At 37.2% G+C, this 15,111-nt stretch overlaps 2 long non-coding RNA genes across 6 annotated transcripts; both read left to right on the forward strand.

The window, feature by feature from the left end:
• Positions 1–1,484: 1,484 nt before the first annotated feature.
• LOC139824240 (uncharacterized) lies at positions 1,485–8,115 on the forward strand. The gene is made up of 4 exons (XR_011735051.1): positions 1,485–1,780; positions 2,125–2,299; positions 2,392–2,500; positions 7,845–8,115. It is a non-coding gene; the product is annotated as an uncharacterized lncRNA (long non-coding RNA).
• LOC139824227 (uncharacterized) lies at positions 3,541–5,434 on the forward strand. Of its 5 annotated transcripts, XR_011735044.1 has the most exons (6): positions 3,541–3,752; positions 3,807–3,917; positions 3,999–4,205; positions 4,303–4,514; positions 4,594–4,700; positions 4,829–5,422. It is a non-coding gene; the product is annotated as an uncharacterized lncRNA (long non-coding RNA). The 5 variants fall into 5 exon arrangements; XR_011735046.1 differs by having other exon boundaries at positions 3,542–3,752; positions 3,807–3,927; positions 4,594–5,434; XR_011735045.1 differs by having other exon boundaries at positions 3,542–3,752; positions 3,807–3,922; positions 4,594–5,434.
• Positions 8,116–15,111: the final 6,996 nt, after the last annotated feature.

The following is a 15,111-nucleotide window of genomic DNA, read 5'->3' on the forward strand; positions in this document are numbered from 1 at the left end:
GGTTGCATTTAAAATGATTCCGGACATTGAAACGTTGCAGAAATGTTACAGAGACGGTCGTGAAATATTTCTGAAATATTGATGAAAGGTGTAATATTTCAAATAGAATCAAAGTACAGGGAAAGAGGCAATAAGAGCCGGCGCGGTAAATAAGGCGCAAGATTGTATATATTCTTTTAACCGTCAATACATAAAAAGTTCGCGAACGTTTCGATTATTTTTTCTGGTCATCTTCAGCGCACTGTGTACGTAGTCACAGAAAAACAAAATTAAAACATTAAAAAAATTAAATATAATAACGCGGTCAACAGGCTAAATTACTCGCATACGCTCTTTCTTCACTCAATTTTGCGGTCAGTCAGATGTGTGCTCCGATGCAGGCAAGCAACGCACTCCCAAGTTGGAAGGCCAGGAGGGCCATGTTGCATTTGTCATTTCCACTATATTGCATGATACCTGCGTACATACGGGGTGGCACACTTCATTTACGGTTCGCATCAATATAATAGTGAACATTGTGAGTTACTTACAATGAGAATATATACAATCTTGCGCCTTATTTACCGCGCCGGCTCTTATTGCCTCTTTCCCTGTACTTTGATTTAATCAAGAGAGCCTTCCCACGTAGCATGCATATCAAAAAGACGTCCAGAAGATATTCCAAAGATATATAATATATCTTCGGGATATCTTCTGGACGTCTTTTTGATATGCATGCTATGTGAGGATAAACATGGCGTTAAGGGTACCCACTTCCGATGACCTTGAATTTAACATATATTGTCAAGGACACCCTCCCGAGTAACATGCAGGTGATTTTAGTCGGGGGTCGCTTTTTATTAAAAAGTTATTAACAAATAAAGTTTGAAAAATATAGCAGCTATTTTGAGTATTGGAAGGCATAAATGATTAATATATATGTCGAAATAGTTCACGGATACACTTTTCACGCAAGACAAGTTGTCACATGGATTCGTGGCGCGCTTTACAAGCTCGTTTATTGTATATCGCCACAAATATTCACACATATGATTCAAGCAGTTAGGTATCACGCTGGGAGTTTGTTTAGTTTTATTATGCGGGGGAAGCCCTGCGGCGGAGCCCCTCTCCCGCCTATTTGTGTACTGTTTATACACATGTACTATACACATTCCAGTAAGCAAGGAACATTAAATTAACGTTTAGAAATATTGACTTTATGTGTATTTTTTAAACGTTTTTTAATAATATTATACACATATTTGAAAAATATTATTTTGTAATATGATTTTTTTGAATGTTAAAATATTTTGAAAACGTTACAGAAAATATTTTTCAAATGTTACTTTGACATTTATTTGAGATCAATGCAACAGTTAAAAATTCCTTGTAATTTGGACTCAGAAATAACGTTGGTAGTATATTAATTTCCTGTTGTTATAATGTTATCGTTTTATATTGTGAGCAACGCTCATCGAGACAGCCATGATGTACATGATTGTCCTACATACGATGCGTGAGTACGTATACACGTGTGTCAATCGAGAAGTGCGGAGTGCTCTTTATTTACAGCATATTTATATATAAGTAATAAGTAACTATTATATTCTAAAAGTTGTATATTAATGATAAGAATTCAATTAACCATACGTGCTATAATTATTTGTGCTATGAATAGTAGCTGGTGATGTAGGATTCATTTTCCGATTTACAAGAGAGATTTACAAAAGAGAGGAAATATCAATTAATTTTTTTACGTTCTATAATAGATTTGTCCTTGGACATTAAAAATATCATCAAGGTTCGTCAAGGCTATTATTTCAATGGTACCAAACAGTGTAACTTTCTATAAAATAACCTTAAAATTTGGCGAAATATGTAAATAATAATGTATAAAGCTGGTACACTATGCATGAAGACGATTTGTTGAAGTATTGTACGGCTTTAATACATCATCGTTTGCATGTATCACTGTAAGAGTAATTTAGTATAAAATTAGTATAAAGTTGATAGATGTAACAAACGATCAGTACAAACAAGACCAAAACTGACTTTTTATTTATTTCTATATTTTTTTCACATATATGTGCTATCACACTCTAAAGTATATAAATATATTATTGTAAGCATATTTTATATGTACAGGGCAATGAATATGTCTTAACATATGGGATCAATTGTTGTATCAAATTCAAAAAACCACCATTTGAAAAATTTGACCCTGGCTAAGATAAACATCAGTGAACAATATATTATAAGGAAAATTCTGTACAAGATACTAGAAATGCTAAAAGATGACCAAGAAGCTTTTACACAAGTCGTAAGTAAAACTGCTTATTATAATTAAATTATGTATATATTAAATTACAACCTTTTTCTTATCTAAACTATATTGAATTCTTCTTGTTTTAGAGGCTATTAGACGCCAATCCCTTGTAATACAGAAAAAGACTTGGAACACTCTATAATGGAATGGCTTAGATTTGCAAACATCCGTAAAAAAAGAAAAAAATCTTAAAAGGTAAAAAAGTAACATAATGTATTTATGTTTGTTAAGTTAGCACCCCCCATAAAAAACCGGAATAACACATATGCAGAAATTAAGTGCTTTTTATGTGTTAATTATGTGCTCTATTCACGATTTTTGTGTTCGAGCGGTTTCGTGGGAAATTGCAATTGAAACTGGGGGTGTTGGCTTAAAGTAAGCTAGCACCCCCACTCATTAAAATTACATATAAAATAAAAAAAACTCAATATGCTAGAATTATGTGCTTTTTATGTGCTTTCAAATGCCTCAAACAAAATTAGTCTATCTGTAATAGTTTAAAAAATATACGCAAAAAAAGATCTATATACTACTGATATAAGAGTAAAGTATCAGTTAAAATACAGAAAGCGAAATAATTCTTGTCTTAAAATATTTCTCGATTAATGTGTTCTCGAAATATGCACAATGAAATTTTCGTGCTTATCCCCTTCGACCGACCCGAACGTGAGTACCCTATACGTACAAGAGTACCTAACCAGTTAAAATACAGGTAGCGAATTGGTTTTAGTCTTAAAATATTCCTCAATTTATGTGCTCCCGAAATATGCACAATGATTTTAAAAGCATAAAAATCACATTAATTTTTTTGTCAATGTAATTTTTTGATACAAATTTTTTTAATAAACATAATTATATATACTCTAAGAGCACAGTTGACGGAAAGTCGACGGTAAGTCGACTTTTATAAGTCGACTTCTAGTCGGCTTCTAAAAATGGCGGAAAGTCGACTAAAAGTCGACTTCTAAAAATGGCGGAAAGTCGACTAAAAGTCGACTTCTGAATAGTCGACTTATATAAAAGTCAACTTTCCGTCGACTTTTATAAGTCGACTTCTAGTTAACTTTTAAAAATGGCGGAAAGTCGACTAAAAGTCGACTTTTAAATGGTCGACTTATAAAAGTCGATTTTCCGTCGACTTTTATAAGTCGACTTCTAAAAATGACGGAAAGTCGACTAAAAGTCGACTTTTAAATAGTCGACTATAAAAAGACGGAAAACAGTCAAGCGGCGCGTCATGCATCATCAATATGGCGGCGAATCTCGAGGAGGATGGAGGAGCAAATTAAAGTTTACGCGAGTGCAAGAAATACATGCCGCGAGACAGGACACGATAAGACGTCGAAAAGCGCCGCGCTATCAACCACCGCCACGAAACGTCGTCGTCGTCGTCATCATTGTCTTCCCGTTGACTTCCTCGATTAGATCAGAATACTGGAATTTGACTGTATGTATGTTGCAATATGTTTGAGACGGTTGTCTACAACAAGAATTGTTACAGAATGCCGTTACCAACCGACATGGAAGCGAAATTGCTGCGCCAGATAGTTCTTGCAGGTATAACAGATCTAAAAGAGGATCAGGATAAGGCCAAGTGGAAACCTGCTTACAGGTTAGGTTTGGTGTGTTATTAATTATCATCGATAATTAAGACCTATTGAATGCGACCTCTCCATTATGAACAATCTTTCAGAACACCATCAGAAATGGAGGGACCTGTGTTCATGCATTCTTCGTGCGTTCTACGGAAAATCAGCCCGGAATAGGTGGTTTATAAAGAGGTGTACGAAACGAATAAGATGTATATGCGAGGTGTCACGGCGATAGAACCCGAATGATTGCCGAAATTCGCTTCCATGCTATGCCATCTTAGTGAACCATTGGTTGATCCACCGCCAAGGTATTTTTATCACAATTGTTGCTTTATAATGTTTTTCCTATTTATTTATATAAATATATTAATCTTCATTATGATCGAATATTATTCTCATTTATAGATATAATTAAGGAACCGGGAAGATCATTTGCCGCGTGTCTGGTACATTTGGAAAGGCCGGATGGGCACTACCATCGATGGATATAAAGCATCTGTGGACGGTTTCAAGTGGTTCGCGTATTTCTTCTTGGAGGGTCAAGTGTGCCCTAAGCTGAAACGATTTGTTCAGTCGCTGCTGACGACACCTGGGAGCATCACCAAGTCATGGACTAGGTAAATCGTTATTCTATCTCCTTTCGATTTCACGTTGATTCATCGAATAGATTACATCAATTCAATACGATTTTTTCAGGTTGATACCACGCACTCAAGCAAGTACATACATAGTACAAACGCTGCAGTCGCAGAGAGTCGTGTCTAAATATAAACTGCTAGAAATCTGGGGTTCGGATGAATAATGTGAGATTTTAATTTATAAAATAATATTTAGATATTATCATAGACTTCTATACAATACTAGACCGCTGACAGGCATCTCGTGATGCTTGCTGCCATGTTGATTTTAGTCAAGATATGCTATACTACAGATTCTATACAAGTGGTTTTATACAAGATTTCTATACAATAGTCTGACATATACAGAATGTCCAAAAGAAAGGGTTTAATACTACAGGAGTAGTGGTTCGATTTCGGCATTCAAGTACGCTACATGTTGAAGGCATGACTTACAAACTTATTGATAACATGTACAAATATTTAACACAAAAACATTCGCCTGCTTCGTTATGTACTGTAATAACGAATGCAGATAAACGCACATCATGCAGCTGAACACCCGATAGTGACTTATTGTTAATTCAATATGGCCGCACCCTTCACTAACACTTGCACCTTGCACTCGCATCAGCTTTTCAGCAGTGCGTCCATAGATTTTAATGGTCTAGTATAAAAGTCTGTGGATATTATATATTTATAATTTTAGTTTTGTTGTCAGCTTACAAGAAGTGGCTGCCGGAATCCGCGCACGCAGAAGTGGCACAGATATGACGGCACACAGTGGCCGCCTTTGTAATTAAGAATAAAACATTAGGATTGTAATTATACACTCTTTTAGATAATTAAATTATTTTATATATGAAAAAAAATCGAAATGCATCAGTTTTAGCCTTCCAGCAAAGGGTCGATTGTGTATCTTGAAATAATGAGGTAAAAATTACAAAAGTGAAAAAATTCATTAGCGCATCTACGATTTTATTTATCAAAATCTAATAAAATTTGTTAACTTTTGTCATTTTCACCTCGTTTCAAGATACACAACCGACCTCCAGACGTATGTACGCGGCTGTTTATTTTATCGACTTTAAAAGTTAGCGGGAAGTCGACTTGAAGTCGACTTCTGCCAAAACTGACTTGGCAGAGAAGTCGATTTTTTTAAGGACAAAAGTCGACTTGAAGTCGACTTGAAGTCGGCGAATGTCTCAAAAAACGCCGACTAAAAGTCGACTTTCCGTCATGACAAGAAGTTGACTTCCCGTCATGACGAAAAGTCGACTTCCCGTCATGATGGAAAGTCGACTTTTAGTCGGCGTTTTTTGAGACATTCGCCGACTTCAAGTCGACTTTTTGCTCTTAGGGTATGTAATATCTAAATATTCTATTACCATATTCTTTTATACATCATAAAACAAATATATCCTTCAAGTATTAGTCGCGCAATTGTAGCGTGAACTGCACTATCATTCATGTAATATTATCATGAAAAACAATACACAAGAGATTCTATATAAATACAAATTAAAGTTTACTAAAGAATAACTAATTTTGAAAATTACATTTTATTTCTATTATTAGAAAGGGAATGTTAAAAATTAGTTAAACATATGTTTACTTATATATATTTATATATTGTTCAGAATCTCAGTGAAAAATTCTGTTGAGTTTGTATAATTTTTGTAATTTGGTCGCGTCGCAACGGCGGTTTGATCGCGGTTGGCTGTAGCGCCTCTAGCGCCCGTTGACTCTATGACGGTTGTGTAACTGCGCGTGCGCGAGGAAGGAAGAAGATAAGATGGCGAAAAGACGTTGAAGCGCATTGTACGTATCGTAACGGTCTCACGCAATAAGGGTCGATTCAGACACAGCCGTGCCGTATCCATACCGTGCACGAAACAGAAACATCAGACAAGGATGGAGACAACATTAGACAAGGATGAAGACAATAGGTATCCTACCGTGACGTATACCGACAATAGGTATACGTCACGGCTGTGTCTGAATCGACCCTAAAAGTGAAATCCAGTGAATACAGTCCACTCTACCTTTAATACCTCAACAAATTCTCTTTAATATTTAGCAACTTTGCAATACTTACTCATAACTCATATTAAATAACTTTAAAAATGTATACAAATACATATATTTAATTTTATAAATATTAATATAATTATATTACTTATATACAAAATTATATTTTACTTGTATACCTCAATTCTTCCTATCTATTCTTGCATGTACTTCTTTCATCTACTCCCTATCAAATATTTGATACTGATAACTATCCCACGTTTTGCTAACAATTTTACATATAACAAAATTTATGTAAAAAATACTACGTTTAAAAATTTTTCTTAAATCTTATTGAACAAGTTAATCAATACATTAACCAAAACAAAAATCTTATTTTGTTTATTTTGAAAACACATAAATTGAGGAACATTTTAAGACTAAAACCAATTCGCTATCTATATTTTAACTGGTACTTTACTCTTATACGTATGGGGTGCTCACGTTTGGGTCGGCCGAAGGGGATGAGCACAGAAATCTCATTGTGCATATTTTGAAAGCACATAAATTGAGAAATATTTTAAGACTAAAACCAATTCGCTATCTGTATTTTAACTGGTACTTTACTCTTGTACGTATGGGGTGTTCACGTTCGGGTCGGTCGAAAGAGATGAGCACAGAAATCTCATTGTGCATATTTTGAGAGCACATAAATTGAGGAATATTGTAAGACTAAAACCAATTCGCTATCTGTATTTTAACTGGTACTTTATTCTTGTACGTATGGGGTGTTCACGTTCGGGTCGGTCAAAGGGGATAAGCACGAAAATTTCATTGTGCATATTTCGAGAACACATTAATCAAGATACATTTTAAGACAAAAATTATTTTGCTTTCTGTATTTTAACTGATACTTTACTCTTATATCAGTAGTATATAGATTTTTTTTTTACAAACTATTACAGATAAACTAATTTTGTTTGAGGCATTTGAAAGCACATAAAAAGCACATAATTCTACTATATTGAGTATTTTATTTTATAATATAATTTTAATGAGTAGGGGTGCTAGTTTACGTTAAGCCAGCATCCCCACTTTCAATTGCAATTTCCCACGAAACCGTTCGAGCACAAAAATCGTGAATAGAACACATAATTAGCACATAAAGAGCATTTAATTTCTACATATGTGTTATTCTGCTTTTTTGCGGAGGGGGAGGGGTGCTAACTTAACAGACATAATATATTTTGATACATAGACTAAATCACTGAAGATGTTACTAATATTTCTGAAGTTGAATGAGAAATTCTTATTTTTCAGCAACTGTTTGGTAAAGATCCGGAAAGATTAATAATCTGTTTAAAAGGAAAGAATAAGAGTTTGGAAAAAAATAGTAAAAGAGTTATATTAAACTAGAGCACCTGTATCGCATTGCCTAAAGAAGAGTTAGAAGGCACCTTAATTTCCCTTATCCGAAGGCTGACTTCAAAAATCCCTTCCTAGGATCCTTTCCTAGGATCAATACTTTCTGAGATAATTGGCGGAGATAATTTGCAGAAATAATTGGCACACGAAATAAATCTCATAATAAAACCTATATATGTATATGTATATATTTGTTCATATAAATAAAACTACTTTTTTATGGTAATTAGTGTAGTGCATTTTATTGAAAATAAATACATACTCCCTGAAATGAAAATAAAATATCAATAATAACTTTAAATAAATGTTAGAATTAATATTACGGTAATCTTAATATAATATTGTAATAAAGTTGATAGTTCGTTTAAATTTTTATCTTAAAAACATTACAGGAATGATAGAAAAACCTTAGCAAAATGTTATTTGCAACGTTATGGCACTCCCATTTCAACATTACTGAAATTTCGGAATCGTGGTCAAAGTATGTTCATAATGATGTTCTATACAACATTAAGAACTACATATTTAACAACATTACAAGTTCTAGAATATCGTTGCAATAACATTGTAATAATGATTTTTTGCTTACTGGGATGTATTATATATACTGTCACGGCTTTTTGCACTCCCGGACCGCTCCGGGACGTGTGCCGGATCAAAAGGAGAAAAGGAGAGAAAGGTGATAGGCCTCTCCGACGATTCCCTCGCACCTCAGACACTCCACGAAACGATTTTGCTGTTGGGCGCCAGACGCGTAAATTTGCGTCCGCGAAATCGCAAAAGAAAACCAAAACGAGACGCAAGACGAAATGTGTGGATGTGCGAGGAATCGGCTAGCTCGACCTAAGGGCTGTGGGCGGGGTTGATGAAGGGCAGCGCGATATTCGGCGGGGTGACACACAGTAAATAAGGCCACGAACTCAAGCGATTAACAAGTCAAGAATAACATTTATTCTTTAGTAATTCTCGGGTGAAACAATAAATGCCAATTCGGCTTCAGTCAATCGGACAAATCAAATAATCAATCACGCGGGCGTCAGAAATAAAACAACAAAAATAGTGGTAGCGCAGACGCCAGAAATGAACGGAGTATTACGTTATTGTATAGTAAACGCGCAGAATGCGCTGTGATTAGATTAGAGAAATACAGTAGAATGAAACTTATGATTAATATGGAACATCAACAGTAAACGCGAAATAATCAGGGAAATAAAGAATATGGTCTCACAGGAAGATCGCGAGGGGACGGTACGTCACGCTCGGAGCGCGTGAACGCCATGTATAGAGTCGCACGAGAATTCTGTCGCCAATTATCTTAAGCTAACGCAAGTAGGAATCGTGGCGCAAGCCATGTCCCAACGTAATGAGGACCGAACGCAACGCAATAACGCGAGATAACTTTCGGCGCGATCGCAAGACGCAGAATACAATAACTAACGCGAAAATACGGACTTAATCTAACGTACGAAATAACTAAAGTTAACGCCAGTCATTCAGATCGAATGCGGTACACTGTCTCCAGTGATTTTCGAACGCGAAGAACGATACGCCGAGGTACTCGGCATGACGCGAAATGTTAGAACTAACGCGAGGAAAAACACGGATCAATAATAGCACGCAGTCATGAAAGCCATGAGCCTATCGCGAGAATCGAGTAAACCACGCGAATAACGTTCTCCAGCCAGCACGGCTAATTCTCACACGCAATTACCGAAGCAACGCATCCGAACATAACTATCCTAACACGAATAATACCCTACTGCAATTAGCCAACATGAACGGCATGTTGACGCGATTAATGTGCCGACGCGGACGACATTCCAACATAAGTAATATTTGGTAATCCGATACGCCGTGAACACCGTGTGCGCGAGACGCAACCACGAACGCGGACATTACACGAAAACGGACTCGCATTACCGGATTTCGCCAACGAATCTATCGCGATCTCCAGAGGCTCACTATCACGTCTTTATCATGATTCCGCGGCCACGATACCATCCCGAGGCCCTTCGCTCTCGCTGTCAATCGCCATTCGATCGGTCTCGAGGAACCGTACGTGTCGCGATATTACAAACGTTTTCCTGAACGAGAGCGCGCACCGGAGGGCGGCGTCGTGGCTTTACATGTCGGTATTACTTGCGGGCAACCTCACCGATGCGATGCCTTCTCGTAGGACTTTTCGCCGTCACCTCTTACCAAGGATCGTTGCAGCGTAACAGATTCTCCCGACTCGGGGCGGCTATCGCGAATCTTACTTAGAACGTTCGGACTCGCCGACGGACGACCAGAGAGTGTCTCGCTAAATCCGCTCGATTGCGGAATCGATGTGGCATGTGGCACCCCCTTCTGTAGGGGTGCGCCGACCAATCGGGAGCGAGCTTGCAAGCTCGCGCGATATCTCAACGCAGGATCGTCGTAAGGGGGATCCTTCGGGGGCGCGCAACGGTCCCTTGGCGGCGTAGCGACTTTTTCAATTTGTCCCTGGGCAGCGGACTGGACTTTGTTCTGGCCGGCCGGTGTGCCTCCGGTTTGACCTCGGGGCGGTGATCAGCCGCCCCGCGGGCCGGTACTTCGTGGAGGCAAATTGCTGAGGCCGGGTTTTCCCCAGGCGCCTGGGGCCCCGCTATCGGCGGCCTTGTCCATCGCTGCCTCACGCGCCGCACGCCTGCCGCGTTGCTCTCGCCGCCCGGGATCCCAGTGGTTTCCGTTTTCGCCACCCCTCCTCGGTCCTTGATCCTCCCGAGCCCCTTCCGTTACGGGTACTTTCTTGAAGATTCGTCGTGGTGTGAGTGAGGCGCCGCGCGTATTACAATTACATAAAAAAATAAAATAAGAGTCAGATTGCGAAAACGATATTAATTTTTCGGCCCTTGGAGATCTCGTTGTCGCCTCTCTGGCTCGTCCCTGGGCGCGAATTTCCGCGCCTTGTGACGGCGGCGGGGCGCTGCCACGAAGCGGCGGACCGCAACGTCACAATACACATGTATTATACACATGTGTATAAACAGTACACAAATAGGTGGTGGAGGGCCTCCTCACTGATTTTAGGACACGTCTTCGGCTATAGATTAGTGACGTGCTTTAAAAGTATTTAAGTGTTTAAAGCGCGTCACTAACCTACATAGGTTAGTTGACGCGCCCCAGACAGCACACGGATGTCCGATGGATAAGACGTCCTTTAATGCCTTCCAATACTCAAAATAGCTGCTATATTTTTCAAACTTTATTTGTTAATAACTTTTTAATAAAAAGCGACCCCCGACTAAAATCACTTGCATGTTACTAGGGAGGGTGCCCTTGACAATATATGTCAAATTCAAGGTCATTGGAAGTGGGTCCCCTTATCGCCATGTTTATCATATGAACAAATAAAAGGTATTTTTTCCCGGGAGGTTAACCTTCGGTAGTTTTAGTGTTAATTATTTATGTTTAACAAAAAGGAAAATAATATTTTATATAAATTGCATATTTTATTTTCCAACTACACTTTCAAAGTTTGATCATATTAAATCCGATTTTTATTTGAGAATTTTGTGAAAAAATAAAGTATTAGTAGAAAGGTGTTTTATCTAGACTTTTTTTAAATAACAGATAAAGGTCTTCTGTATGTTTCGACTTTGGAAGAGCTTTTATATGTGGCAAAAATTTATAAGATATCAAAAATTTACCAGTGCGAGGAATTGCCTGCAAAAGAATTTGTTTATATCTGTTCCGATCTCGGCAAGGCTTTGTTAAAGTTTAAAGCTATGAGCGCAAAATTCTTGGAGTCTTCTTTAGTGGATACTAACATTGTCGAGAAACTGCCTCTATTTGATCGTCGAATTACAGGTGATTTTAATGTTTTATTAAATACTTCAGAACAAATAATATTTAAATAATTTATAAAATATAAGAAAAACAAGCTATAGATATAATTTTTATTATTAGCATATGGTATGCATTTTGTATATTTTATACATATTCTTGATATTTTGAATTACATATCATAAATATTTTGCGTATTTTTTTAATTTCTGTATATTCAACATATTCTTTATATTTTATATAATTGTTGAAGAAATTAGACAAATGCTTTATTTTATAAAAGGGTTTTAATATAATAAAAACAGGAAGGAAGAAGAGAGTTAAAATCTTAAAACACATCTTTATAACTTATACGTCATCAAAAATATGTAAATAATATATATCAAGAGACACGGTAGTGTCTTGCGCCAAGTACGCGCGGAGCGAGACCGACCGTGACTCATTTACGCGACGCACAGTGGGGAATTTCGGCCAAAACGTGGCCATAAGTCGAGGAATCATCAGAATTGCACAAAAATTAGTAGGTTTATGCTTTCGAGGTCGCTAATTACGAATCCGATGTTGAATTTGTAAAAAACAAAATGGCGGCTTCAATATGGCGGATGAAATCATTAAATACTTGCTCGATCTGACTGAAAATTAATTTCTTTAAGTTTTTGGGGTCGCTAATTACGAATCCGGTGTTAAATTTGTAAAAAACAAAATGGCGCAAAGCATTCAAAACTTGGCCAAAAGTAAGAAAATTGACACCGTAAACAAAACATGTTATGTACATACAATTAATAGAAAACATATCTATATGTACGTTTCTGATACATATTTTTCATTGTTACTGTTGCTGTCATTGTTATTATTTATCAAAGCTTAACCTTTAAACGAACCGTTTATACCTTTATGTAGACTAGATTTTTCGCCCGCGCTTTGCGCGGGCTCAAAATCTATTCCCCTCTCACCAAACTCACTCATTATTAATTAGGAGCACCTTTGATATTCTTTCTCCTCAAACTCTAACCTACATCTTCAAATTCTTTTTTAAAAAATAAAAAATAATAGATAATATTATAGATGAATAGATAATATTCCACGTGGAAAGTTGTAAACTCATGTGGCACCTCGCATCGCTATCGCCTATTGTGCAAGGGGCTTAAGATTGCCGAGAAAATCAACTCAAATAAGGTGATTTATCAAAATGACCATTTAGCATTGGGAAATATGCATAATAACCGGGAAATTTGATTAATTTAAACATTTTTGCTTTTATTATTCAAATGTCCCGAAAGAAGCGGGAATTATGTATTTTGCCCGGCCATTATGTATAATTCCCGAATTAATCAAATTTCCCGTAACATATATATTATATTTATATATGTTACATTTATATAAATAGTTAAGTTTTATTTGTTATTTTTATAACAAATAGTACATTGTTTTAGTTTGATGTAAACTTCTTACTACAATATCAGAGACTTTTTAATATTTATAATTATTATTCTCAACATCTCCCGGCTATACATTTTTTTGTATTATTTAATACATTTATTTGCCTATAATATCGCAAAAGAACATATTGCGCCTTTGTATGCCTTTTAAAATTATTTACGATAATATTTTATAAAAGTCCAAATCTGAAATCGAAACCGAAACTTTCATGAAAATCTTAGAAAATCTATATATATACGCGCTCACATGTATACTATACACTTTTTCTTTATAAATATTATAATATTTTAAAACAACCTGTCTTCGAAGCGCGGATCTAGCTCGCGGCGGGTCTAGGTTCGAAAGAGGCGCGGAGGAACAGAAGCGAGGCGGGTAGTGGCAAAACGAACCGACTCGTATAATATAAATGAAACGTTTATTACAATGAGCGGTAAGCGGGTGTACAGAAATACATGCACATGAAGCTGCGGGTGGTGCAAGCGTAGGTACAGTGTGATTGCACGCGGGTTTATAAAAGCGTATGTACAGTGTGATTGCACGCGGATTTACAAAGCGTATATACAATAGGACTGCACGCGGATCTACAAGTTCTCGCGAGGTGGCACCAGCTGCCGGCTGGGCTGAGCGTATGATTGCGACGGATGAGTGACGTGTCGCGGGCGGTGCGGGGTAAGGTGCCGATTCGCTTGTTTCCGCGGTTCGCACGGGGCGGAGCCGGTACTTTTGGCGGCCTCGCGGGCCGAATCGCGTGACAATAGGTAAGGTAAATGTCCCCATGGCCGACCATGTTCCCCCTACCGACCTTTTTGACGTGAAACGTTGTTTACGAGGCTGCTGATTCAACAACACGTTCATTAGTGCAGTGGAAAAATTCAGGAATTCGTGCAGTACAAAAGAATTATAACGTGCAGAGTAAGTACAATAGTTAAATATATTTTTTTTCGCATTTCTTGCCGCACGTCACCATCCACGCGTATTCTTAAGAGTGAGGTTAGGAATTGTCGGTCGCCTAAATAGTCCGTATTTCGTTCAAAATCCTTTTGTAAGGAATAATCCAAGCGCGGTATTTATTTAGAATAGCTACTGCACCTCAAATATCGATGAAATTAGGCTTAATCGATTCGTTTTTGCATAAAACGAAAGAATCTGGCAGAAATATGCGGCGGTCTGCCCAACGAAGCGAGATATTTAACGTTAAAGTTGACGACTCTCAGGTTATGAAACCTGTCATACCGACGAGATGTAGCGACTGTGGTAGCGACATGAACATGCCCCGCGGCCACATGCGCATGCTCTGTCAGCTCTGTGGCCACATGCGCATGCTCCGTGTCCGCACGCGCATGCAAAAGTGCGCGAATTTGAAACGTATGCATACTTATAATGCATAAATATAAATATGTACTTTTTATATACGAACTATTCTCTGCTTTAACAAATTATTTGTTAAATAATTTGTTAAAGCAGAGAATAGTTGGTATATGGAAAGTACATATTTATATTTACAATGAATAGTTGGTATATAAATATGTACTTTCATATACCAACTATTCTCTGCTTTAACAAACTATTTGTTAAATAATTTGTTAAAGCAGAGAATAGTTGGGGTATGAAAAGTACATATTTATATGTACAATAAATAGTTGGTATATAAATATGTACTTTTCATATACCAACTATTCTCTGCTTTAACAAATTATTTCTGTTTCGTTAACTTCGACGCATAATATCTGTAGCAGAAATAATTTGTAAAGCAGAGAATAGTTGGTATACGAAAAGTACATATTTGACGACTTGACATGTTATGAAATCTGTCATACCGACGGAATGTAGCTCGCGAAATTTTAAACAAGTGAAGCGCGCCACTATTATGATTGTTATGTGTCGTATGCACTGCGTGCAACCGTCCTATAAGAAT

Source organism: Temnothorax longispinosus, unplaced genomic scaffold (genome assembly GCF_030848805.1).
Source record: "Temnothorax longispinosus isolate EJ_2023e unplaced genomic scaffold, Tlon_JGU_v1 HiC_scaffold_30, whole genome shotgun sequence".
NCBI classification, from domain to species: Eukaryota; Metazoa; Arthropoda; class Insecta; order Hymenoptera; family Formicidae; genus Temnothorax; species Temnothorax longispinosus.